At 35.8% G+C, this 12,437-nt stretch overlaps 1 pseudogene across 1 annotated transcript; it reads left to right on the forward strand.

Moving 5' to 3' along the window:
* The first annotated feature begins 1,657 nt into the window (after positions 1-1,657).
* On the forward strand, positions 1,658-5,369 carry LOC143573179 (putative protein phosphatase 2C 75; annotated as a pseudogene). Its single transcript, XR_013142384.1, has 4 exons — positions 1,658-2,494; positions 3,426-3,761; positions 3,921-4,026; positions 4,533-5,369. The product of XR_013142384.1 is annotated as a putative protein phosphatase 2C 75 (transcript).
* Positions 5,370-12,437: the final 7,068 nt, after the last annotated feature.

A 12,437-nucleotide genomic window follows, 5' to 3' on the forward strand; every position in this document is an offset into this window, starting at 1 on the left:
TGCCGCGTCGCTTCGTCTCTCGCTTTTTAAAACAAAGTTTGCAACTCTAGTTTTCATACATGCTAATAGGGATGAGATCGGGACTGTATCGGTATCGACCGGTCCCGGTCCCAAAAATCGCGAATTCTTGGTAACGGCACCGGTATCGAAATATTCGGTTCGGTCCCGATACCGGTCTGGGACCGGTATTTGAAAGTAAAAATTCGGGAAATACCGAACCCGTCCCTTACCGGTACCGGTACCGAAACTCAAAAATATGGTACTGATTCGGTACCGACGGTACCAAATCGGTACCGATTTCAATACTGGTACCAGTTCGATACAAGTACCGATTTTGTTTATCCATACATGCAAATATTCGTAAACCATCTATCTAGTTTTCACACAATTTAATTTTTGTTGGATGACTTAGTTTTCATACCAACTTGGCTTGGCACATTATCTTTTATATCTACACACTAATCTTTTTTTCTTGAAAAATCTTAGATGCTTCTTTTGTTGCCCATCGTCTTTCCCCCTCCTACAATAAAGATTGTGTTGGAATGGTACAGGTTCCCTCATTGCTAGATGATCTACGTGTTGAATACTTCATTGACCATTTTGTTTATGGTTAATTAAAATATCAAAATGGGAATTTGAATTCTAACATGTACGTGTTTGTGATGTATATACCATTTTGTTTCAACAAGTTTGCTAGAAAGTATATCCCGAAATTCAACGCTTTTAACATGTTCTTTAAGATATAAACACAAAATTAATGAGGGTTGCGTCATACATGGATCTTATCTGTTAAATAACTAGGTTACATCATTCAAAAAAAGTAACTAGGCTACGATATCTTCGGATATTTGCTTGTAATTAATGAGGTCATACAAATATAAATTCTTTTAGCTGACTTGTAGCTTCGTCACTTTTTTATTTGAAAAACAAAATTTTTCATTACAAAATTCTTAAAATCTTGCACTTGCAAGGATTTAAACCACCCATATTACATTTGTAGAAGGGACACTATACCGTAAAACCAATATGTTTACTGGATAGCTTCATAATACCATGAAACCAATAAGTGCTTGAACTTGGAGCTGTCTTCTTGAGAGTTTAACTTTATATCTAAATTTTCTTAATATTTTTTAAGAATTATGTTGTCTGTTGATTGCAAAATTTCCTTTCTTAACTATCATGACTTGTTTTGATGTTTTTATATGTACAAGCACCAAACAACTTTCTTGTAAAGACTAAGGGGCTGTTTGGTAGTCTCTGAATAGTCATTAAGAGGCTACCAAACAACCCTTAAGTCAATACCTTAACTTAGAGCCTTAGTTAGTGCGTTATGGGCATTAAACCCACCAATGGCAAGACCAACAAATCACTGATGTGACAACAATTTTGCAAATTAAAGAGCGCAAAACACCATTTTGTAGGAGCGTGAAGGGCGGTTACCATGCAATAATGGTAACTCCACACACCTTAGTGATATATGTTAAACTAGCCAACAAGTTTTCATGTACCCAAAATCACTAAAGATATACTATGCTTTATACAACCATAAATCCATATTGCAATAAAGTAAACATGTAATTTTTACATCTCAATTACAAACTTAAATCTCTACTATAACAACTGTTTCAAAGTAAGTTACATATACTTGTGTTGTATATTTTTCTCATCATTGGGTTTCTTTTAGATAAAGAAACGTCATCCATCGATTAATGGTTAGCTGGAAAAATACATGGTCCAAAAGCTACTGAAGTGGGCCCTACCATCCCAAAAACAGTCGACGTGGTAACCCTGGCCCACATCAAACTCTTGACTTTAACCTTTCCCAGACGCCACGTGTCACCCCACCACCGTTTCCCAACACATTACGTATATCAATTTCCCGAGATACTCATTTCCTCAAAACCTCACATCGTACCACGTGTACACTTCTAACAACACCAAGGCCCGGTTCTCGGTCAGCTCAGCCACCCTGCCCGTTTACACCGAGTAACCAAAATCCCCCAGGTTGCCCGTCACATTACAACTATATTTCGAGTCGACACCTGTGTTTTATTAATGTATGTATGTTCCCTATATTTTATTTTTTAGAAATATGATTCAAGTGTTTGATTATGTTGAGCGTCGGTATGAAGCGAGTTTACGGTAGCGTAAAGAGTATGACGGTGGGTGATCACAACGACGACGAGTCCGCGGTTAAATGCCGCGAACGAAGTCGTCGTCGGATGGCTAAAAGGCGGATGGCAGCCGGTGCGTCCGGTTCGACGGTCAGGGGAGAAGAAAAGGAAAACGGTGTGACTAATAATCCGCTGTCCGCCAGCTCGGCGGCTGCGATCGTGAGTTTGATTAGTATCATGGAGACACCTCCTCCGTCGGTCTATGGGACCATGTCGATGATTGGACGGCAGAGTGAGATGGAGGATGAAGTTTCGGTTAGAATAAACTTATGCCAGCCGGTGTGTTCTTCGGTGTGTTCGATGGTCACGGCGGCCGTCATGTAAACCTCACTTCGCCTTATATCTTTATTAACTACTCCGTATAACTATAATAATTCACTCTTTTATTCGTTCTACTTCTAAAGAACACAGTTTTTAGGTCGAGTCTACCACTAAATTACACAATTTTTCTCTGGCTCTACGTATAAAGTACACCATTTTCCCTGACTCTACCTTTAAATTACACAATTTTTCTCTTATAAATTATACAAATTTTTTTGTCTTACTATTTTTCTCCTGACTATAAGTCAACACACAAATTTTCTGACTTAAATCACAAAAATTTTATAGGTAAATAACAAAATTTTTTCTCTTAACTCTACTTCTAAATTACAATTTTTTTAATTTTTTTTGTCTACGTCTAAATGACATCTTTATTATTTTTACAACACTGAGCTTTTCTTATATTCTTATTTGGATCTTTGACTCTGCTTGTAAATTACACAAATTTTTTTTTCTATTTCTTAATTACACAATTTTTCTGTAACTCCAAATATAAATTAAATCATTTTTCTCTTGACTCTATGTTTAAATTACGCATTTTTTTCTACTCTTACGTCTAAATTACATATATTTACTTACTCTACGTCTATATTGTATCATTTTTATGCAACTTTATGTTTAAATTAAACCATTTTTATTGACTCTACATTTAAACTACACAATTTTTCTCTAATTACGTCTAAATTACATTTTCTCTTATGTTTAAATGTATTACATAAGTTTTATGTAACTCTGCAAGTCTGAATGAAACCATTTTTCTCTTGACTCTTTAAGTTTAAATTGCACGATTTTTCTTAAACTTTACAGCTAAATTACACAGTTTTTCTCTTTCTCTGTCTAAATTACACAATTTTTAGAATACTTCACTCACATTAAATTTGTAACTGCGAATTAATTATGTAATTATTGTAATTTAAATTATTTTATCAGGTATCGGCATTGTGTAAAGAGTATATGCACGTAATAATGGAAGAGGAGTTGATGAGCGTGACGGTGAACGGAGAGGAGTCAAACGGTGAGCCGTGGAGGGCAGCGATTAACCGAAGCTTTCAGAGGATGGATGAGATGGCGTTGCGATTGTGCATTTGTGGTGCCGTCGGTAGTAGTTCAAATGCTTGTAGATGCTGCCAGCGGTTGTCTTTCATGGGGTCCACGGCGGTGGTGTCCATCCTAACAAAGGAATATATCTTTGTGGCAAATTGTGGTGATTCACGCGCTGTCCTGTGTCGCAACGGCAGGCCCGTACTACTTTCTGTCGACCATAAGGTGAGTAGCACATTGAAATTGTGTTAGGATATAGTTTTAAGGGGCCTTTAGTTTTACATTTTATTTGATAGTGGACATAATTTAATTCAAATAAAAAGTTATGTGTGTTTTGTTTGTATATCAATAAGAATGTTTTCCATATATATTATGAACCTGCAGCCTGATAGGGAAGACGAACGGGCAAGAATCGAAGGTCGTGGTGGACGAATCATTTTCTCCAATGGAGCACGAGTTGAAGGAATCCTTGCCATGTCGCGAGCTATAGGTTGTCTCTTACTTCATATCATACTTAATTCCATATTGAATGTTTTTAAGATTGTTAGCGCGTTTCGTAGCATGAACCCGACATAGGTTTACTTGGTAATGTAATTGTTTCATTCGTTAAGGCTCGTTTAGGTTTGAATAATCATGTAGCGTTAATGAGCGTACCGCGTTGCGTTAATTAGGTAATGGGATCAAAGTAATATGTAGCATGTTTGTTAGGTAATGGGATCAAAATAATAAATCTGATACGCAAACATATTTATGCTTATATAATAATTACATACATTTATAAACCATGATTTGCTCGATAAACTGATATGCCAATCTCTCTCTTGAAGTTGTATGATGAGGAAGAAAGTTCGATAGCAATACGTATTCACAATTGGTGTTTCGATTTTACCCTCATTTGAAATGATAATAAGCGGTGTATTAGTAGCTCGATCTAGGAGCGTGATATACCTTAGAGAACAATTTGCTGATCCGAGTTTGTGTTGTTTGTATGAACAGGAGATAGGCTTCTAAAACAGTGGGTAATATCTGAACCAGAAATCTCTGCCACAAGGCGGGAAGCAGGAGATGAGTGTTTGATACTAGGTAGTGATGGATTATGGGATGTTTTGTCAGGTGAATTGGCATGCTCAATAGTACACGAATGTCTCGGAGGAAACCTAGAAAATGGGAATGCAAGTGCCGGGCCTCAGAGTGAAGAAGGACTGTATCCTTCTAAAAGCGAGTCGGCCGCAACATTACTGGTACGTCTTGCTTTGGGGCGTAGGAGTACCGATAATATCAGTGTCATTGTTATTGATTTGAGGAAGTGAAGTTACAAAAGAATTAGATTTTGATATGAAGTGTAAATAATGGTTAGGGATTTTGAATCTTATAGTTGGGGCAGGGTTTGATGGAAGTTGCAATGACTTAGGTTTAATGAAGTTTAGCTTAATATCGTATGTCGCGGGAAGTTTCATTTCTTTTTTGTTTTTTAAGGCTACTAGTTGGTTCTTAAAACTTAGGCCGAATTTGGTTTTTGGTTGTCTAAGCTAGTTGTTACTTAAGTTTACATGACAATCAAGAGTTCCAGTTTTCACTTTGATAGTAAAAGCCAATTATTAGTTTTGCTCATTAGAAATGAGCAAGCTTTCTACTTCTAGTAATATTGTATTAACCCTTATACGAGAAACCAAAGAGAATCAAGTTATTTCTAACCAAGTTTTCTAGTAATGTAAATCATTGAAGTGATTAACCCTTATACGAGAAACCAAAGACCATCCGGATCAAGCTAGTCCAGACACAGCAGTCCGGGCCAAAGATGGGACCTTATATGCCTTGCATTTTATATAAACATACATGCTCTTAATTATTATCCAACGGCTATTTAAGATTGATTAGGGTCATGCTAGCTATAATATTAGTTTGTTTTCCTGAGTGCCATTGTGTTTTTGAGTTTTATTTAAGGAAGGAAATGAAATGAAACGAAACGAAAGTTCAAAGTTGGATTAAATCAATGCTCCTAATTACCTTGTATTTTACTCTCATTTATTGCCTTATGCCCTATTCAATCTAGAAACCACACGTACTCTTACATCCAGGGGGATAACATACTAAATACTTGCGTCCGGTGAGGTGGTTTCCATTATGTGAACATCTCAAGCATCTAGAACATAAGATAATGACTCATTCAACGCTGCAACGTCGTGTTAAAATATTTGAATTCATTAGTAGTTGGAAGTCCCAAAATTACGATACAGAGAGCAAAAGCAATAAGAATTAACAGTATTTTAAGGGAATTGATATGAAAGTGAGAGCCAAAACAAATACAATAGATGAAAGAACTGAAGATTGAAAAACTGGAGGGAAAAATATTAAATGGTGAAATTAGATCTCTAAATCAAGGAGATCGGCTCAAGTAAACTGACCCATGCTGCCTATTCTTATGCTCCGCAACTTTAAGCATAGTTTCAGTTATGTCCTTTGAAGTAGAGCATTTTCTTCTTTATTTCTTTATTTCAGCTTGTCTTAATAAGAGTATGCTCACTCTTGAATCAATTAATACACAGGAGAAAATATAGAACAAACTCGTATAGCATGATCTGTCATGTAAATAAAAGTGATAAAAAAGAGGTCAATGGCAATTCTGTATTCATAAAATTATCCACAACTATGGTTGGTGAAACGTATAAAAGTGTTAATTTTAGAGTACAAAAATATTTGAAAAGTCCATGTATAATAATATTTGAAAAGTCAAATGTATAATAACATTTGAAAAGTGATTGTAAAAGAGTATAAACAAACTAACACAAATAGATACAAACATAATCGATATAATACAAATCAATCAATCATACCCAGTTAAGTTTCACCAGCAGCAAAGCTATAAGTAGGGTCTGGAGAGGGTGGGATGTAGGCACATCGTACCTCTATCCAACGGGATAGAGAGATGACTTTCAAAGAGACCCTCAGCTCTGTAATACATATGTATGAGGCAATATATAGTAAATGAGATAATAATAATAATAATAATAATAATAATAATAATAATAATAATAATAATAATAATAATAATAATAATAATAAATACTAGTAATAATAAAATAGTAATAATACTATATGGTGTGTGACCAAAATAAGGTAAATAGAAGCCTTAAGGTGCTCCTTTCTCCCTAAAAATCTTTAACTTTAATCCTACTTCTTCAAGAATTCCTATCTCTAACCATGTCCTCGGAGAGGTTTAGATCTATCAGGTCACGCCTAACCCTCTTCTCCCAAGTCAATTTAGGTCGTCCTCTACCCCTCCTCCCCTCTATAGTCATGTTTTCTACGGATCTAACAGGATTCGTTGAATGTCTTCTCTTCACATATCCAAACCATCTCAATCTCCACTCTCTTATCTTGTCTGATATGTTCGCTACCCCTAATCTCTCCCGAAACACATCATTTATTATTCGGTCTAACCTTGTGTGCCCACACAAGGTTAATTTACTTTCACGACCATAATAGAACATAAATGGTCTATATCCGTGTTCATTCATTCACTTTGAGTATTCACAACCCTTCTCTTATCTTTAAATATGAAATAACATTAAACAAACTATATTTTCTATCTCATTCTTAATAAAATAGATTAGACATGAATTTTAATAGTATATTTTTATTAAATATTACTTATCACTTAGTTTTCTTGATAAATAAAACATTACTAGACTTGTTATTTGTCGGTCAATTATTTTAACTGGTTATTCTATTTATCAAAAATTGCAATTATGCTAATAACAAATTTATAATTTTCAAAGATTAAAATTAAGTAAACTTATAAATAAGGTGTTAGCATTAAATATTAGACTATTTATAAATTGGTTGTGGCTCAATGGTAGAGCACTCACTTTATTAGTGAGAGGTAGGGGGTTCAAACCTCACTACCACCAATTTATATGGGAGATATGAGGGATGACCATGGCTTGCCATGGTTTGAGTCCTGTTCTCACCCGGTTTTACCGGCTCATCGCTGTCGTGCCATTTGGCGGGCGTGGGGGTCGGGTTTTATCCGGTGAATCCCTTAATAGGTGGACCGCTAGGGGGCTTCGTCCGTCCGGACTAGTGGCCGGCTCGGGCTACCTTTAGCCAATGGGGGCCGCATACGGAGTACCCGGTGTTACTTAGTTGGTCGTTCAAAAAAAAAAATATTAGGAAATTTCCCTATCACGACCGCCTTCCTTTATTCGGAATTCATTCGTCTCAAAAGAAAGAGCAAGCGAACCACACCAATTCCATTCCAATTATCTCTGAAAGAGCAGGATAGCTGCCATCAACCCTTTAGAGCGAGGGCCCTCCGAGAACAATGCAGAAGGAATAAGAGCCTTTATGCCTTGAGCCTTGAGCGAAATCGTTGACCTTGTGCCTGGTTTGATTAGGACATTGCCGCATTTCATGGGCGCTGGGGCCCTGGCTGCACTAGCGATTGGCACATAGGGGAGTGGTTGCCCGGCTTTCTCGGCCTGGTATCCTGCACTTCGCGTTTATGATATCTACATCCAACTGTGCCCCGGAGACACGGTCGAAGCACGCCCGCCCAATGTGCTTCTTTCACGACATGCTCTGGTCCCGGGTGTCTTCCAGTGGTCTTCTAGCTTTAGAAGAAGTCGTGTCCATCCCGGACATCTGCAACGCCCTTCCCGCTTTACTTTTTTGAATCTGGGGTGAAGGAAAAGACTGACCCCTTCGGTGACTTTCGCGTCGCCCTCACTGAACCGACTTGAATCTGAACTACGATTTAGATCAAGTCTTACCGAAATCGGATTTCCTTTTCGTGCCATATGCGCTTAGACTTTACTTTTTTCCCTTTTTGATTTATGGTCCAATATTAGTTCTCGAAGATCTTCGTTTCCGTGTAGACTATTTTAACAGGTGTATAATTTATTCGAAGCTAATCTAATCTACTAGTTTTTTTAATATATATAAAACATATGATTATTTGGTTTCTTACTTTTTATAATTCCTCATTGATGTAAGAATATAAATAATATATATTTATTTATATAATATAAGATCAAACTATTAATTATATATTATTATATATTAGTTTTGTAATTATTGATGGGCCATATTACCTTTAAATATCTAATAAAGGGTTTCCCTTTGGGTGTATATAAAGAGAGAAATATTAACATCATAACCTAATCACACACACATAACAATTTTGTGTGCCTCCTCTCTCCTAAATCGGGTTCCTCTCAAGAATCCTAACACTATTATTAACTATACATTTTAAAGGGGAACTCGATCAAGATGTCTCTCTTCTTCATTATATAGATGTGTTAAACAACTGATGAGCTAAGGTGAAAGCGACGGTGAAAGCGACATCAAACAAAACGGTTACAAACTACTGATGAACTAATTACAAATAACTGTCTATAGAGGAATCCTATGCTAACTAGGGGTGTTCAAAGTCGGATATCAGGACTTTCGGATATCCGACCAATTCGGATAGTGGTTTTCACTATCCGAATCCGTATCCAAAATTTCTGATATCCAAAGTTTTGATATCCAAAACTTTGGAAATCCGTTCAGATAGTGAAACGGATATCCGAAAATCTAAAAAAAAAGAAAAAAAATGTTTCAATTGGTGATGTTAAGTCTAAAGTCGTTCTTGTTTGAAGTCAGTGGAGGTTGGAATCGTTCTAAATCACAATAGCCTGGTCGGAATTGGAGCACCGTAGATCGTAGTTGGTCTGAAACACAAACCATAGGTCGGCGTTCAGCTGTCCACCACCACCAACGAGATGCGGCCGCCTGAGAATGGTAAACCATCAAGATTTAAAGAATGGTTGGTCAATCGTCACAATATGGTAGCAGCGGAGTATGTGTTTCGAGTTTTAAAGAACAATAGGGTCTCTAAAAAGCCATATATAATATATAACTAATAAAATATTTTATTTTTAAATTTCGGATATCGGATATCCGAAATATCCAAAATATATATTCCAGAATGACTATCCGAATCCGAATCCAAAAATTCGGATATCCGAATTTTCAGATAATTCAGATACGGATTCTTGGATATTTCGGATACGGATTCAGATTATTTTGAACACCCCTAATGCTAACTACTGATATTTGCTAAAACAACTGATGTTTGCTCCATCAATTGTTAAGACTTCAGTTGTTTGGATATTCAATAGTTTTTTGATCAACTGTTGTGTCTTCAATTCATTCATATATGCAGTTTTGTAATACCAGATGTTTGGAGCAACAGTTTTCCAAAGACTTCATAATGGAGAAAAACTGATGTGTTTATCACCAGTTGTTTGGTTTTTGGACATATGTTCTTTGCAAGGTTCAACAATCTCCCACTGAACTAATGATACCAAAACCATTTATTCTTTTTACTCAATTAGATTATCTTTGATAATCTTATTTGAGCTGATTCTTTGATAAATTTTTTAAATCCAGCTCCTAGGCTATCTGTAACATCCTAAATATTATAATATTAAATAAAGAGAGTTGCGTTAAATTGTCATGTGCTAATTATTAATTAGTATTAAATAAAGAAAGGGTCATGGTCATGGATTTATTAAAGTGGATTAAAGGGTAATGGGCCTTAGGTCCATGGGCTTTGAGGGATATAAATACCCCTTAAATCACCCCACAACCCTAATCCTCATTTTATCTTTCCATATTTGCCTACACACTCCACACACACACACACATCTCCATACATACGGCCGAGAGAGAGAGAGAAGGGTGAGATCCGAGCCAAACAAACGTTGATTCTTGATAGATCCTCATTATACAAGATAAATACAAGACCTAGGGCTCGTGAACAAGCTAAACGAGACCAAACGAACACGTAAAGTTATGTTTTGATCTTAAAGTTTATGTTTTTATAAATGGTTAGCCATGAAACTTGAAACTATTATAGATCGGGTCTAAACGAAACGTAAAGTAACGAATTTGATGCAAGAACGAACCTAATGAACCCATAAACATGTACGGTTTGTTCAAAGAAAACCTTAGATCTAGTATTGAACGTTTTTAAGCTTAAAGGTCCAAACTTTATGCATTTTTGGGCCGAGTCTTATCCGAAAATAACCATGGGAATGTTCACGGGATTGGTTAGCATCAGATCGAAGGGTTACATGTTGAACATAGATGTTTATGGGGTTAAAATCAAAACCCGTCGCTACTGTAGATAACTTCGTTGAATAAGTTCGCATGTATACAAGTTCGCCTACTGTGAACTTCGCCTCATATAAGTTCGCTTGAGTTATGTTCGCGTAAGTGAAGTTCGCTTAACATGTATGTTCGCTCATAAATATAAGGTAAACCAGAGAACGAATCAAGGCATGATAAGATAACGAATCAGATAGGAAATCAGAATTAATTTGTTATGAAGAATGAGTTAACGAATTAGAAAAATAATTTAAAACTCTAATGAAAAATGTATTAACAGTTAATGGAAATAAAAATTTTCCAAGCTGACCTGGCAGCTCTGCCCCGGGGACCCTGCTTGTGACACTCGTCAATTTCAGGTTAACTCCGTTAATCCAAACTCCGTCAATTCAAACTTAAGATCACTTGATCTATAACGCACATCTCATTACATTTAAAATAGGGTTTTAAATGACGCTTGACAATCACTACACATGTAGTCTTTCGGGATTGCACCGAAACGCAAACGAGTTGACTCAAACCATTGGTGAACAAACGACAAATATCAAAACAACAAATACTTGATAAGCATGTGTTATAATCTATATGTTACTTGATATGTTATGTGTAATGCTAAACACAAGAAGCAAGAACTAATTGTTTACACTAGAAAAGTAATAACTAAAAGTAGAGGGGCTATTGTGTAACATATTATTATTAAATAATAACAAAAACCCTAACCTCCCTCCCCCCTCCCAAACCCGATCGGCCCCCCTCCCTCTCTTCTTGGCTTCCGTCACATCACACACACATACATACAATCTTTTCAAGCTTCTTGAAGGAATTAGAGTGCTAAATAGGTAATTAACAACTCCTCTATGCGTTCTATATGTTTAATTTTGATATTAAATGGGTTAATCCAAAACCCTAATTCACGAAATTGATGATTAAGATGAGTTAGGGTTTGATTATATGCTTGATGATGATTTGTTAGTGAATTGATAACTAGTTGTGTTATTGTTGTTTGTTAATCGCTTGTTCTTTGATTTTAAACTTTCAAGAAAAACCCTAACTATGTGTGTAATGTGAGATTGATATTCATGGTTGGTAAATATTGTGTCTAGAGTGTTATATGCATGGATTATGGTTCATAGATTGTTGTTATGTTGAGTTTTGATGTAAACTGGTACTGGACAGATTGTTAGGTTTATGTTTAGACGACTGTTACTGAATGTTAATGTGGTAATTGGTCGAAATTCTTAACACTCCAGTGTACTAGGTTGAGTCTAGTTTCTAAAAAGTCCAAGTTTGTAATTTTTGGACGTGTAAAAGTTAACTTTTATTATTTTACAAAACTGAAGTGCAAATCTGAATTGTAAGGTCTGCTGTTAGGCTGTTTTGTAATTATCATATATCATAAACTACAAGACCAAATGGGTTAGTTCCACTTCTGGAAGTTAACATATTGAGTTAAGAATCTAACCCAATTGGTCTTGCATTAATTTAATTTACCATTTAACGGGAATAACAAATATCATTCTGTTGCGCATGATTTTGACTGCTGTGAGTTTACTGTAATGTTTTGATTATTGTGAGAAATATATGTGGAATAAAAATACAATAAAAATAGTTCTGGAAACCTAACTTATGTGTACTTTTGTGACGATTTTTGGTAAATTAATTGATATGTTATGATCTGTTGAATTGAGTAATCTTTCCAAGTAGAATTCTGTTTTGATAAAACTAGCTGCTGAACTATGTGAAAAT

The sequence above is a fragment of the Bidens hawaiensis genome, unplaced genomic scaffold (assembly GCF_021521415.1).
Source record: "Bidens hawaiensis isolate Kalapana, Puna unplaced genomic scaffold, B.hawaiensis_p1.1 tig00026230_1, whole genome shotgun sequence".
Lineage (NCBI taxonomy): Eukaryota > Viridiplantae > Streptophyta > Magnoliopsida > Asterales > Asteraceae > Bidens > Bidens hawaiensis.